This window comes from Balaenoptera physalus, assembly GCF_965194825.1.
Source record: "Balaenoptera physalus genome assembly, chromosome: X".
In the NCBI taxonomy this organism is placed as follows: domain Eukaryota; kingdom Metazoa; phylum Chordata; class Mammalia; order Artiodactyla; family Balaenopteridae; genus Balaenoptera; species Balaenoptera physalus.
The window spans coordinates 12,356,524-12,373,175 of NC_138903.1; the positions used below are offsets into that span (position 1 = coordinate 12,356,524).

Here is a 16,652-nt window from a genome sequence, read left to right on the forward strand (position 1 = left end):
TCACCTATCAGGAACATAGCCAAGAACAAAAAATAAGTTATAAAAGTGTGTCTGATCAAAGTACCAACATCTCCTGTTCTTTACTCATAGGGAAAGATACTCAGACAAACCTCAACACTTATTTACTCTTACTTCTGGTAAGCTGGATTGTCTGATCTCCAAATCCAAAATAGCCTGGAGACAGTGAATTAAGGTCTGGCATGGGAAGAGGTCCTTATGTAACCTCACGGAACATTGTAAGTGGCATATTATGAGAAGTTATCTTTATTTTCCTTAAAAAATCTTTTCTAACTTACCTTTCTTTTTTGTAAGATTTACTTATTATTTACTTATTTATTTTATTTATTTTTGGCTGCATCGGGTCTTAGTTGCGGCACTCGGGATCCTCATTGAGGTATGCGGGATCTTTCGTTGCGGCGCGCGGGCTCTTAGTTGTGGTGCGCGGGCTTCTCTCTAGTTGTGGCATGCGGGTTTTCTCTTCTCTAGTTGTGGTGTACAGGCTCCAGGGTGTGTGGGCTCTGTAGTTGTGGTGTGCGGGTTCCAGAGCGCATGGACTCCGTAGTTTGTGCCATACGGGCTCTAGCTGAGGCACGTGAGTAGTTGTGGCCCGTGGGCTTAGTTGCCCCGCGGCATGTGGGATCTTAGTTCCCTGACCAGGGATCAAACCCATGTCCCCTCCATTGTAAGGCGGATTCTTTACCACTGGACCACCAGGGAAGTCCCGTAGCTTACCTTTCTTGAGCGAATATTCTTTTCCAACTTTAGGGCTGAGCACTTTATACCTTACTTAATTATATCTCACTCAATTTAATGAGTTAGGAATTACTATCTTTATGCACTCTCTCCCATTCCCTTTTCCCCTACCCTCATAGAAGAACTAAGTGGTTAGGTAGGGATATTATATTTATTGAATGCATATTATAGGTCATGCAATACTTGAAAGATAAGGCTAATAGTTCCAATAGCATCAAGGGTATTATCCTAGGGAAGTTTTCTATCATGATTGCTGTTAAAAGGCTATATATAAAACCTCCTCTCCTCCTGCCTCACTTCGCCATTCCCACAGCAGAAGGCTTTCACCTTTCTTTAGAGAAGGCTCCAGGACATGGGCAGGTTTCCTGCCTATCCCACAGTAGCAGCCAACCACCACCTTGTGCCTATGCAGTTTTTTTTTTTAATTGGGGTATAGTTGTTTTACAATGTTGTATTAGTTTCTACTGTACAGCACAGTGAAGTAGAGTTCCCTGTGCTATACAACAGGTTCTCACTAGTTATCTATTTTATACATATTAGTGTATATATATGTTAATCCCAGTCTCCCAATTCATCCCACCCCCTTTTCCCCCTCTTGGTGTCCATACGTTTATTCTCTACATCTGTGTCTCTATTTCTGCCTTGCAAACCAGTTCATCTGTACCATTTTCTATGCAGTTTTGTTCTACCCTCAAACTTAGGCAGAACTTACAAGCCTGCGAGCATATGTATGTATATGTATAAAGTTTTCTCAAATTCACTAGTAATCAAGGAAATGAAAATTAAAATCTGTTCATATTACTTATGGTCAGGATACACTGATGCTAGGAGTATAAATCTGTACAAAAATTTAGAAATCAAGTTGACAATATCTATCAATGTCATTAATACCCTGTTACCCAGACATTCTACTCTTAGGTCTATGTGCTGGATAAACTCTCATGCATGCACATATAGGCACAAACACAACAGTACTATTGGTAGCAACTTCATGATAGCAAAAATAAGAAGAACCCAAATGCCAATCATTAAGAGAGTGTTTCAATTATTGTTTATCTATCCCATAGAATAATAAACAGCAATGAAAAATCCATGGGCCCAGAGCTACATGTATCCATAGAGATGAAAATCTAAGCTTAATGCTGAATGAAGACAGCAAATTTCAGAAGGACAAAAACAGTATACAATTTATGTAAAGTTTAAAACATTAAATATTATTCAAGCAAACATACATACATAATTAAACTCCAAAGAAATCCACCAAAACCCAGGCTGTGATTATCTATAGAAGGGTGTAAATTTTGATCAAAGAGGCCTCAACAAGGAGTATCAATTCTTTTGGTAATATATAATTTCTTAAGTTGAGTGAGATGTACATACATTTCTATAATATTATTTCAATACCTTTCTGTATGACTGAAATATTTCAAAATAAATTGAAAAATTATAAAGCAATATAAAACACTGGTTACTACTAAGTCACAGAAACTCACACACCAAAGTCAAAATTCTCTCTAACAAATATCATCAAGATGACAGTAGAGTTGCATTTCACCAGAATTCAATTACTTTCTAGTCTCAACTAATAGAAATAAAGGTGAATTTCAGGAAGTGCAAAAATGTGTATATTAAGACATAAATGGGCACACAAACAAACATGCATGGACACACACATACTCACCTGCACGCTCATGAATTACCAACGTCAAAAAATTCATGTATGAAAGGCATTAATATTACACTTTGAAAAACACGAGAAGTAGGCATTTTAATGACTATAATAAGTGACAACCAGCTTCAAAGAAGAGGACAAAATAATGCATTATCCAGGAACATACTGCAAAAGCTCAGGAGCATAGAGTCATTTAAAGTAGGACCAGATGCTTATGATAATAAAATACATTATTATTATAGTCACTGTTTTTATTGTCAATATATCTGTCAATTTTCTGTCCATCCTTCAATTCCCCTGACACTACATTTTAACCAATCAAGCAATGTTACATACTCCATTTACTTTCAGAAGCCAAACCATCAATAACATGTCTGTTACTCATGCAGATTATTGGTTATTCCTACGTGGGAGAATAAAGAGGGGCAAGGAAGGAATTCTGTTTCTTGAACAGTATACTTTCATCTCACGTCCCTTCTGCCCATGTGAGTGAGGAGCAATGGCTAAAAAGACAAAGCCCACTGTCTTTTTTACTAGCTTCCCCATATCAGATCTATAAGAGCAGCTTCTATAGAAGGGAATTAAATTTTTTGTACTGATTATGATTTTCACAGAGAAATTTTTTTTTTCAGGGAACTAAAATAACATTTTTCACTTAGTATCTATTATAGAATTCCCTTAGTTGTTTGCATGACTGATGTCACATCTTCTCTTACTCATACAGAAACTCCTAGATTTAGTCCACTAGGTTTATGTAAAGAACTAGGTTAGGTTCATTTGGAGTCCAGTTTTAGTTTCTTTTCACTACTAGAGGCTTTGATTCTAATTTTTAGTGGAAGTGCACCCTAGGCTGGCACGTTTGGGGTCAGACTGGTTTATTTTTGTCAGTACTTGCCTTTTAGGTTGTTGGAATGAGTAAAGCTAGTGGTTAAGTCTACCCAGACAGGATTTTTCTCGAGAAACACGTGTTCTGCAGAACTTCATCGTGAAATAAGGGAGCAACTGGTCATAGTACCAGCTGAAGCCTTCCACTAACACCTTTACTTTATCATGCGTCACAGTCAAAACTGGTGATTGGAAGTTCTTATTTGTATGCTTGAGCTTTATAAATAGCCCTCCAGAATGCCATACTAGTTATTGTATTTCATTAGTGAAAAACTAGATATCAAAGGGAGAGTCTCTGAGGAGACGTAGGCATGGATGAGAGAGGAATGCTGTTTTGAATTTTAATGAAAAGAGCCAGTAGAATGTGAACTGATTTCATCTATTACTGCTCTAAAAAGAAAACCCCAAAGGCATATATGTAAATTTTTAACACATCTGCATTGTTTGGGGAGACCATTTGTTCATTTACAGAGTAAGGAATTAGAATCACACAAATTAGACTGAGTCATTTTTGGAAAGAGAGGAGACTGGGCTCGCTGGTGTTGTGTCTGAAGCTCAAGAAAGCGACACAGGAGGAGGCTAGCGCTGGAGAAGACAGTCTTCCCTGCCGGCCAAATACGATGCTTCTTGAATGGGGTGCGCCTGGCTGATGGACTGGTTATCACCCGCCTCTAGTAGGCTTGGGCAGCCTTTGGACTTCTGTAAATGTAATGTCTGCTCCACTCTGGAGCTGTCTTTCTGATACTCCAGAAATTTCTACCTGGCCCTCTGTTTCTTAACAGACCAAAACCCAGACACTCTTTACCTTTATTCCAATGATGATTAGGTTTGGTGAAAGTTTTTCCTGATTGAGACTGCACTTGTCTCCTTACTAATGGCCACCACGTTTTTTTCATCTTGGAAGTTCCATGGGTAGGGTGAGACCTAGTCTCCCGGTTGCCTGAAAAGAGTAAAAAAGAAAAAATCATCAATAAAATACTAATGACAAATTCAGGGAAAAGGGAGGAGGGAAGAGAATGAGGATGGAGGGAGAGAAAGAGAGAAAGAACTCTTGGTAACACAAGAGCAAAAGCAGAGGCTCCAGTCCACATCCATCTTGCATCCTTGGGAACCACACCACTGTACTTGATGGATATTATTTCAGCAGAAAAAAAATCTCTTTGAGTTTGTCTTCACCATGTGAATTTGACCACAGAGGTTTTGCTTGTATTCCCTCCTCAAATACAAATATTCAGAGCACGGATGCCTAAGACAATGCCTTATTGAATCCTCTTTTAAGGGTGGCAAAAGATGTTTACCCCAAATCAAAGGTTCAGAGACCCATTAGCGCATTTCCTTGTCTGAGGCCCAACTAAGCCCTATGCTCTTCTCTGTGCCCTTTCTGGACAGGTTCCCTAGATGGTCTTGATTCTTTTTTCTTATTTAAATTTTACTGAAGTATAGTTGATTTACAATGCTGTGTTAAGTTCTTCTGTACAGCAAAATGACTCAGCTATACCTACATATATATATTTTTTCATATTCTTTTCCATTATGGTTTGTCACAGGAGATTGAATATAGTTCCCTGTGCTATACAGTAGGACCTTGTTGTTTATCCATCCTATATATAATAATTTGCCTCTGCTAATCCCAAACTCCCCTTCCTTCCCTCCCCTACCCTCTCTCCCCCTTGGCAACCACAAGTCTGTTCTCTATGTCTGTGAGTCGATTTCTGTTTTGTAGATAGGTTCAATTGTGTCATATTTTAGATCCCACATATAAGTGATATCATATGGTATTTGTCCCTTTTTGGCTTACCCCGCTTAGTATGATATTCTCTAGTTGCATCCATGTTGCTGCAAATGGCATTATTTCATTCTTTTTTTATGGGTGAGTAATATTCCATTGTATATATGTACCACATCTTCTTCATCCATTCATCTGTCAATGGACATCTAGGTTGCTTCCATGTCTTGGCTATTGTGAATAGTGTTGCTATGAACATTGGGGTGCATGTATCTTTTTGAATTATAGTTTTGTCCAGATATATGCCTAGGAGTGGGATTGCTAGATCAGATGTCTCACTTTTAAGTGATAAGTACAAAGTCCTTCTGGGGGCCTAGTGGAGCAAGACTGGGTGATACTAGGCAGTGTTTCTCCAAAGCAGATACTCCATTTGATGTGCCCTGAAATCTAGTCCTGCAATGACCCAAGAGAGCCCACCAAGCAACAGTTGTTGCTTCCTTTGCAGTGTTGAACTTTGTTACCAGAAGAACTTGGCAAAAATCCCTGGGCTGAGAGACACAGAGTTCAAACTGGATCACAGATACTCTCTATTCACTCAAGTCCAAAGTCCAAACTAAGTGCAATAATGATGCTAATTTGTTTATGCATAAAGACATTCTCTATTATGGATTGTTTAGTCTCCCATGCTGTGCTACTCAACCGTTTATGCCCTTCCTTTCACTGCTCCTTCCTTTAATTCTATTGACTTTTTAAACTTTAGTTTAAAATCCATCTGTTCCACCAAACTTGCCTAGATCACTTATTTTAGCCAGAAGTTATGTATCTCTTCCCTGAATTGCTGTTGGTATAACTATGCATTATCTTGTGATTGTCATCATCCTCTCAAAGAGCCATTTAAAAATTTTATTGTTATTTAATGAGAAACATGTATCAGGTATATTTTCTCAAAAAAGATGGTGAACCTTTGAGAGAATACATTATGCTTTTTTGTGTCTGCCATAATGCTTACCACAAATAACTTTAGTGGACATGATATTTGCATTTGCATAATGGCTTCTTCAAAGACCTGCAAACCATCAACTCCTAAAGATTTCTGCTACTGGAGAAGGTCAAGTGGATAAGAATAATCCAACACTTGAATTATTCAAAAATCATTTATACTGAGTTTGGGAAGATATTAGTGGCAGCTACATTCTTTCTCTAATAAATGATTTATAAAAAAATAATAGTAGATCCACCAGAGGGCAGACAGCAGAAGCAAGAAGAACTACAATCCTGCAGGCTGTGGAACAAAAACCACATTCACAGAAAGATAGACAAGATGAAAAGGCAGAGGGCTATGTATCAGATGAAGTAACAAGATAAAACCCCAGAAAAACAACTAAATGAAGTGCAGATAGGCAACCTTCCAGAAAAAGAATTCAGAATAATGATAGTGAAGATGATCCAGGACCTTGGAAAAAGAATGGAGGCAAAGATCGAGAAGATGCAAGAAATGTTTAACAAAGACCTAGAAGAATTAAAGAACAAACAAACAGAGATGAACAGTACAATAACTGAAATGAAAAATACACTAGAAGGAATCAATAGCAGAATAACTGAGGCAGAAGAACGGATAAGTGACCTGGAAGAGAGAATGGTGGAATTCACTGCTGTGGAACAGAATAAAGAAAAAAGAATGAAAAGAAATGAAGACAGCCTAAGAGACATCTGGGACAACATTAAATGCAACAACATTCGCATTATAGGGGTCCCAGAAGGAGAAGAGAGAGAGAAAGGACCCGAGAAAATATCTGAAGAGATTATAGTCGAAAACTTCCCTAACATGGGTAAGGAAATAGCCACCCAAGGCGAGGAAGGGCAGAGAGTCCCATACAGGATAAACCCAAGGAGAAACACGTCGAGACACATAGTAATCAAATTGGCAAAAATTGAAGACAAAGAAAAATTATTGAAAGCAGCAAGGGGAAAACGACAAGTAACATACAAGGGAACTCCCATAAGGTTAACAGCTGATTTCTCACCAGAAACTCTACAAGCCAGAAGGGAGTGGCATGACACATTTAAAGTGATGAAAGGGAAGAACCTACAACCAAGATTACTCTACCCGGCAAGGATCTCATTTAGATTCAACGGAGAAATCAAAAGCTTTACAGACAAGCAAAAGCTAAGAGAATTCAGCACCACCAAACCAGCCCTACAACAAATGCTAAAGGAACTTCTCTAAGTGGGAAACACAAGAGAAGAAAAGGACCTACAAAAACAAACACAAAACAATTAAGAAAATGGTCATAGGAACAAACATATCGATAATTACCTTAAACGTGAATGGATTAAATGCTCCAATCAAAAGACACAGGCTTGCTGAATGGATACAAAAACAAGACCCATATATATGCTGTCTACAAGAGACCCACTTCAGACCTAGGGACACATACAGACTGAAAGTGAGGGGATGGAAAAAGATATTCCATGCAAATGGAAATCAAAAGAAAGCTGGAGTAGCTATACTCATATCAGATAAAATAGACTTTAAAATAAAGAATGTTACAAGAGACAAGGAAGGACACTACATAATGATCAAGGGATCAATCCAAGAAGAAGATATAACAATTATAAATATATATGCACCCAACATAGGAGCACCTCAATACATAAGGCAACTGCTAACAGCTATAAAAGAGGAAATCGACAGTAACACAATAATAGTGGGGGACTTTAACACCTCACTTACACCAACGGACAGATCATCCAAACAGAAAATTAATAAGGAAAGAGAAGCTTTAAATGACACAATAGACCAGATAGATTTAATTGATATTTATAGGACATTCCATCCAAAAACAGCAGATTACACTTTCTTCTCAAGTGCACATGGAACATTCTCCAGGATAGATCACATCTTGGGTCACAAATCAAGCCTCAGTAAATTTGAGAAAATTGAAATCATATCAAGCATCTTTTCTGACCACAGTGCTATGAGATTAGAAATCAATTACAGTGAAAAAAACGTAAAAAACATAAACACATGGAGGTTAAACAATACATTACTAAATAAACAAGAGATCACTGAAGAAATCAAAGAGGAAATCAGAAAATACCTAGAGACAGATGACAATGAAAACACGACGATCCAAAACCTATAGGATGCAGCAAAAGCAGTTCTACAAGGGAAGTTTATAGCAATACAATCCTACCTCAAGAAACAACAAACATCTCAAATAAACAACCTAACCTTACACCTAAAGGAACTAGAGAAAGAAGAACAAACAAAACCCAAAGTTAGCAGAAGGAGAGAAATCATAAATATCAGAGCAGAAATAAATGAAATAGAAACAAAGAAGACAATAGCAAAAATCAAAAAAACTAAAAGCTGGTTCTTGAGAAGATAAACAAAATTGATAAACCATTAGCCAGAGTCATTAAGAAAAAGAGAGAGAGGAGTCAAATCAATAAAATTAGAAATGAAAAAGAAGTTACAACAGACACTGCAGAAATACAAAGCATCCTAAGAGACTACTACAAGCAACTCTATGCCAACAAAATGGACAACCTGGAAGAAATGGACAAATTCTTAGAAAGGTATAACCTTCCAAGACTGAACCAGGAAGAAATAGAAAATATGAACAGACCAATCACAAGTAATGAAATTGAAACTGTGATTAAAAATCTTCCAACAAACAAAAGTCCAGGACCAGATGGCTTCACAGGTGAATTCTATCAAACATTTAGAGAAGAGCTAACACCCATCCTTCTCAAACTCTTCCAAAAATTGCAGAGGAAGGAACACTCCCTAACTCATTCTATGGGGCCACCATCACCCTGATACCAAAACCAGACAAAGATACTACAGAAAAAGAAAATTACAGACCAATATCATTGATGAATGTAGATGCAAAAATCCTCAAAAAATACTAGCAAACGGAATCCAACAACACATTAAAAGGATCATACACCACGATCAAGTGGGATTTATCCCAGGGATGCAAGGATTCTTCAGTATATGCAAATCAATCAATGTGATACACCATATTAACAAATTGAAGAATAAAAACCATATGATCACCTCAATAGATGAAGAAAAACTATTGACAAAATTCAACACCCATTTACGATAAAAACTCTCCAGAAAGTGGGCATAGAGGGAACCTACCTCAACACATTAAAGGCCATATATGACAAACCCACAGCAAACATCATTCTCAATGGTGAAAAACTGAAAGCATTTCCTCTAAGATCAGGAACAAGACAAGGATGTCCACTCTCACCGCTATTATTCAACATAGTTTTGGAAGTCCCAGCCTTGGCAATCAGAGAAGAAAAAGAAATAAAAGGAATACAAATTGGAAAAGAAGAAGTAAAACTGTCACTGTTTGCAGATGACATGATACTATACATAGAGAATCCTAAAGATGCCACCAGAAAACTACTAGAGCTAATCAATGAATTTGGTAAAGTTGCAGGATACAAAATTAATGCACAGAAATCTCTTGCATTCCTATACACTAATGATGAAAAATCTGAAAGAGAAATTTAGGAAACACTCTCATTTACCATTGCAACAAAAGGAATAAAATACCTAGGAATAAACCTACCTAAAGAGACAAAAGACCTGTATGCAGAAAACTATAAGACACTGCTGAAAGAAATTAAAGATGATATAAACAGATGGAGAGCTATACCATGTTCTTGGATTGGAAGAATCAATATTGTGAAAATGACTATACTACCTAAAGCAATCTATAGATTCAATGCAATCCCTATCAAATTACCAATGGCATTTTTCACAGAACTAGAACAAAAAAAATCTTAAAATTTGTATGGAGACACAAAAGACGCTGAATAGCCAAAGTGGTCTTGAGGGAAAAAAACGGAGCGGGAGGAATCAGACTCCCTGACTTCAGACTATACTACAAAGCTACAGTAATCAAGACAATATGGTACTGGCACAAAAACAGAAATACAGATCAATGGAACAGGATAGAAAGCCCAGAGATAAACCCACGCACCTATGGTTAACTAATCTACGACCAAGGAGGCAAGGATATACAATGGAGAAAAGACAGTCTCTTCAATAAGTGGTGCTGAGAAAACTGAACAGCTACATGTAAAAGAATGAAATTAGAACAATCCCTAACACCATACACAAAAATAAACTCAAAATGGATTAGAGACCTAAATATAAGACCGGACACTATAAAACCCTTAGAGGAAAACATAGGAAGAATACTCTTTGACATAAATCACAGAAAGATCTTTCTTGATCCACCTCCTAGAGAAATGGAAATAAAAACAAAAAATAAACAAATGGGACTTAATGAAACTTAAAAGTTTTTGCAAAGCAAAGGAAACTACAAACAATATGAAAAGACAACCCTCAGAATGGGAGAAAATATTTGCAAATGAATCAACAGACAAAGGATTAATCTCCAAAATATATAAACAGCTCATTCAGCTCAATATTAAAAAAAACAAACAACCCAATCCAAAAATGGGCAGAAGACCTAAATAGACATTTCTCCAAAGAAGACATACAGATGGCCAAGAAGCACATGAAAAGCTGCTCAACATCACTAATTATTAGAGAAATGCAAATCAAAACTACAATGAGGTATCACCTCACTCCTGTTAGAATGGGCATCATCAGAAAATCTACAAACAACAAATGCTGGAGAGGGTGTGGAGAAAAGGGAACCCTCTTGCACTGTTAGTGGGAATGTAAATTGATACAGCCACTATGGAGGACAGTATGGAGGTTCCTTAGAAAACTAAAAATAGAATTACCATATGACCCAGCAATCCCACTACTGGGCATATACCCTGAGAAAACCATAATTCAAAAAGACACATGCACCTGAATGTTCATTGCAGCACTATTTACAACAGCTACAACATGGATGCAACCTAAATGCCCATCGACAGACGAATGGATAAAGAAGTTGTGGTACATATATACATGATGGAATATTACTCAGCCATAAAAAGGAATGAAATTGAGTCATTTGTAGAGACGTGGATGGATCTAGAGACTGTCATACAGAGTGAAGTAAGTCAGAAAGAGAAAAACAAATATCATATATTAACGCATATATGTGGAACCTAGAAAAATTGTACAGATGAACCGGTTTTCAGGGCAGAAATAGAGACACAGATGTAGAGAACAAACGTATGGACATCAAGCAGGGAACGTGGCGGGGGTGGTGGTGGGGTGAAGTGGGAGATTGCGATTGACATATATACACTAAGATATATAAAATGGATAACTAATAAAAAAAATAATAGTAACATCAACACTCACTGGGACTTTATACTTCTCAGAGCTTAGCTCAAACTAATAACAATTCTATATTCTCTGAGCGCCTGTAACAGAAGGCAGGAAGACGGCCCAGTCAAGGACTGGTTACAAGAAAAGTCTAGAGATCCCGTTTCCTTGGTACTCCACATGCTACCCACAACCATATTGGTCTGTGCTTCTGCATTTGCCGTGCTTCACTTATGTTTCTCACTGACATCGGTTGATAAGTGACTGACAGCAGCACTTAGCCTCCGTTCACATTCTGGCTCTTCCATTTCCTGGCTCTGTGATCATGGACAACTTACCTAACCTTTCTATACTTGAGGGTCTTCCTAGGCAAAATGGGGAGAATGATAGTGCATATTTCATTGGTTTGTGTGTTTTAGAGTTAAATGATACATGTGAAATGCTTGGCACAATGTCTGAGACATAGTAAATTCTCAAATGTTAAAGAGAGAACAAGCAAGTGCAAGTACACAGAGAGGAAGAGAGCCACTAGAAGTTCTATTTCCTTCCTTTATTCACCTAGAGTCCAAAGTGTAAAGAAGACCAGAGAGGGAGGAGAAGCCAAGTGTAAAGAGAACCCAAGCCATGTTCTCCTCTTGGAAGAGAATGAGGGGAAAGAAGAGCAGCACAAAACCAGTGTAAGAGCAACTCGTAAATGGGTACAAAATTCCCAAGGGTAAGCCATTGCTATGGGGGGGGGGCTGCTGGCTATTGGAGGCGACATGTAAACAATGTGGAGTGGCTCAACCAACAGCAAATGTTTGACTTCCGGACGTTTCTAGACGGTGGACTATGTGCCTAACTCAGTTTCTATGCCAACTGATGATACACCATTGAACTCCTGCTATGATGCTGGCGCTGGTGACCCAAAGAACATTTAAGGGCTCAGGGTTTTGGACTTGGGGGGGGCACAGGCATAAATTGCAACCTGGGGGAGAATGAATGTGAATTAAAAAGGAAGCAAGAGTTCAAGCTGTCGTATGAAAAGTGCCAAATCAGGGCTACAGAGAGAAGATCTCACCGAAGTCGCTGAGAGAGAGCTGCCTAGTGAAGGGGTGATTTAAGCCAGGCATTGAAGGTTGAGTAGGAGGTTAACTGAAGCATGCCACAGTAGTATATTATGATAGAAAGAACACTCACTCTTGTCTCAAACAGGGCTGGGTTAGAAGCCAGGTTCCATCCCTCATCAGCTGCATTTACTAAATAGTACATATTTTCAATAGTATTGTGGGGAATATTTGGTAAGTATCTAGTACAGTGTCTGGCATATAGTAGAACCTCAAAAATAATAGCTACTATTGGTAACCATAGAGTCTTGGAGTATTTTTTTTTTATGCTGCTGCTGCCTTGAGCACTGGTAATAAGCACAACTATTTCATATTTCTTCTCTGTGACCCTGGGTAGCAGTGGTGAATATCTGCAGGGGTTTCTGCATACATCTCCCTGGAAATACCATAGGGAAAGGACACAGGCCTAATTCAGAATATTCAGAGGCCCATAACAGAAGCAATGGAACAAGTTCAAGCCAGCAGCCACAGAAACCTTCAAGCCAAGGTCCTTGGAAGGGCTGAATTATAAACCTGAGGCACTTTGCCTTCATCTTTCCTTCCTCCTCCTCCTCCAATCCTTCTCCTTCTTCCTCTGCCTCAGGGTGCAACGTGGACCGCCAGCTGCTTTGCTCTTCCCATCCATGGGTAAAGGCAACAGTCTGATCAAACTCCTAAACACTAAGATTCAAGGAATTTATCAAGTTATTTTCCCCACAGATAATTGGTGTTTAAAATATTTCAAGGGATGGGCAATGTTTAATCTAAATCATGCATATCTGAGAGTAAGAGTTTGGGTTTTAGCAATGAGTCAACGGATAAGGTTGAGAGTGGGGTAGTTATGACTAGAACTACTGAATTCATTTCCATGGAGAAAAGCATGGTGGAAGGGAGGAGTGCTTGGCATTTAGAATTGTGGGAACTACCTTAAAAATCTCAACACTGGCACTTTTTAGTTACTGAGCCTTGTCAAGTCACTTTACTTCCCTGTTCTCGTTTTCTAAACTGAGTAATCCTTACCTTATACAGGATGTCCTGAGGGTTAGGCAAGCACTTCTCAAATTGAATGTGCACACAAACCACTTGGGCATCTTATTAAAATACAGATTCCGATTCTGGAGCTCTGGAATGGGGCCCGAGATTCTGCATTTCTAATGAGCTCTCAGACGGTGCCAATGCTGCTGACCCAAGGAGCACACTCTGAGGAGCACGAGGCTGCTCGATAATGTAAGTAACGTAACGATAAGGTGGGCTTTCTTCCTGGACAACTTGGTGGGAAGAGATCATTTCTCGCCCTTGGCTTGCTCCCAGTGACAAAAATAAAGGCAAGTCGAGGCTGGAGAAATGTAGAGAAGAAAAAATTGCTACCAAGGTTTGGGGAGGGAGCTACTACTGAAGCGAAAAGGCTGAAAATGGTATTTTGTCACCTTGGAAGGAGCTGCTCGGGAATCTCCAGGCCAGGGTTGCTCGAGGGGAGGTCAATCGCATTATGATTTTTCCTCCTCCAAGCACCGAGCAATGGCTGCCTGCGTCTCTAATGGAGGCTGCCTCATTCCATTGCTGCCTTGAGTTGCTGTTCGCTTGCTCCTTCTTCATGTGTTTGTAAACATAACTGATGTTTACTTTAAGGAAAATAATCCCTTAGTTTCAGTCTTCTCACATTTTATTCCATTTCTATAAATATGAGTGCGCTCGATTGCTAAAGGTTTGCTTCCTAGGTGTATTCCTTTCTCCTCTCAGAATTGTTCCTGTCCTATGCTTCATCCTTTCTCTCTGTTTGTCCTCATCTTCTTCAGCCTGCTAATGATGGTAAAACGTACATTCTTGAGGAACTTACTCCGGTGTCAACTGCAGCCACATCATTAACCTTCTCTCATTTACAGGCTAAATTATCCTAGAGCTGAAAAACATTGCGCATTTCTATACATGAGATTAAAGCCAGCCTCTTGACCTAGAGCTGGTTAATTTTAATCATCTGAGAAGGCGTAACCATTCCACCCAGTGCAATAAGACCGTCTTGCACCTATGCACACATGGTTGACAAACACTTGTGAAGCAACGAGTATTAGCCATGCATGAGACATTGCAGAGAAGATAACGGAGAGCTATAAAAAACAGCGCTAAATTCCCTTCTGTCAGGATGGAGAAGAGAATGTGAAGTAGGTAAAAATGGGGGAGGCAGGAGAAGTTAGCCCAATGTTTCTTTGCCTAGGTGGGCAGACAAGTGGGTGTCTCACGTGCAAAGTGAAGGTAGGATTTAGTGAGTCTGTAAAATGAATTAAAAATTGTGTTAAAAGAGCCTTTGGTAATTTAAAAAGTTAATCCTTGACAACTTGGTTAAAAAAATTAAGAGTTATTTTAAACACACATTTTTTTTTTTTGGCTACACCATACGGCATGCGGGATCTTACTTCCCTGATCGAACCTGTGCCCCCTGCATTGGAAGTGTGGAGTCTTAACCACTGGGCCACCAGGGAAGTCCCTAAAACACATTTATTGGGATAAAATTGACATATAAATGTCATATATTTAAGGAGTACAGTTTAAGTTTTGACATATGTATATACTAGTAAAACCATTACCACAATAAAAATAATGAACATATTCACGACCCCCAAGTTTCCTTGTGGCCCTTTGCAATAGCTTTCCATGCCCTTCCCATCACATCTCTCATCCCCAGGAAATACTTGATTTGCTTCCTGTCACTATAGATTAGTTTGCATTTTATTGAATCTTATATCAATAGAGTCCAAAAGTATGTACTTTTTTGGACTGACTTCTTTCACTCAGCACAATTATTCTAAGATTCATCCATGTTTCTGTGTGTTCATTCCTTTTATTGCTGAGTAATATTCCATTTTATGGGTATATCTTAGTTTATTTATCCATGAACCTGTTGATAGACATTTGGGTTGATTCCAATTTGGGGCTGTTACAAATAAAGTTTCTATGATAGTCTTTGTATGGGCATATGCTTTCTTTTTTATCAGATAAATACGTAGGAGTGGAATGGTCAAATCATATGGTAGGTATTTAACTTTTTAAGAAATCGCCACAAACTGTTCTCCAAAGTGGCTGTACCATTGTACATTCCCATCAGTGGGGTATGGAAATCCTGTTCCTCCTCATCCTTGCCAACACTTGATATGTTCAGTCTTTGTTAGTTTAGACCTTTGAATAAGTATGGTAGTATCTCACTGTGGTTTTAATTTTCATTTCCCCAAGGACAAATGATACTGAGCATATTTTTATTGCTTATTTGTCATGTGTACATCTTCTTTGACAAAGTGTCTGTTCAATCTTTTGCCCATTTTATATTGAGATATTTATTTACTTTTTATTGAGTTTGAGAGTTCTTTATATATTCTGGGTTCAAGTCTTTTATGAGACAAATAGTTTGCAAATATAGACCCAGCATTCCAGTGGATTCAGAGGTGAATAATAGCTAGATCCTGCTTTTAGGAGCTCATGGTTCAATGTAGGGGTCGGGACAATAAAAAATAAAATAATAATAACTGAATAAAAAATAATCACTGAAGACTTTGGGGGCTACAACTGAGACTCTTGCAAAGTGCCATGGGAGTGCAGAGAATGCACTAAATTTTGCCTGGGAGAGCTTGGAAAGATTTCCCAGAGGAAGGGAACTTAAAGCTTTGTTTTGAAATGTGAAGAGTTGAGTAGGTAGAGAATATCTGTAAGGGAACATTGTAGGCAAGGGGAATTTGTGCAAAGGCAGGAGGGTAGGTTTGGGAATCATTAGTTCTGGATGACCAGAAGGAATGGGGGAGGATGAAAGGGGTAAGCGAGGAAGACTGAGACTAGATTGTCAGATTGTGGAAGGTTTTGTAGATCAGGCCTAAGAATATGAACTTTATCTTCAAGGCAATAGGGAGTTTGATGAAGGGTTTTAAGTAAAAGAGTAAGGGGTCAGATCAGTATTTTAAGAAAATGTTCTGTACTGATGGTGGAGGATTAGAAGATAATGAATTCAGAAAAAATGACAAGAACCTAAACAAAGCAACAACAGCAGAGAGAGAGAGAGAGGAGAGAGGAGGGAATGGATTCTTAAGAGGAATGGTAGATATTTGTGAGTGTTTAGATGTTACAGGTGAGGTATATAGAGTGGTATACAGGAGGTATACAGGATGGCTCCCAGATTCTGGTTGAACTAATGGGATAACTTGGGGACACATTCATTATGTCCAGGAATATATGAATAGAAACAGGAGAAGTGGGGAGTATTATGGGTACAGATTATATAACAGATTC

The 16,652-nt window shown here is 38.5% G+C and overlaps 1 long non-coding RNA gene across 1 annotated transcript in view; it reads right to left on the reverse strand.

Moving 5' to 3' along the window:
• The window catches only part of LOC309653003, an 85,671-nt gene extending 71,517 nt beyond the window's left edge, over positions 1-14,154 (reverse strand). The window contains exons 1-2 of the long non-coding RNA XR_014258968.1: positions 13,404-14,154; positions 4,116-4,250 (exon numbers count right to left, since the gene is read on the reverse strand). This is a non-coding gene — a long non-coding RNA (uncharacterized lncRNA). The remainder of the gene's footprint in view (positions 1-4,115; positions 4,251-13,403) is intronic.
• Between the last annotated feature and the right edge of the window lie 2,498 nt (positions 14,155-16,652).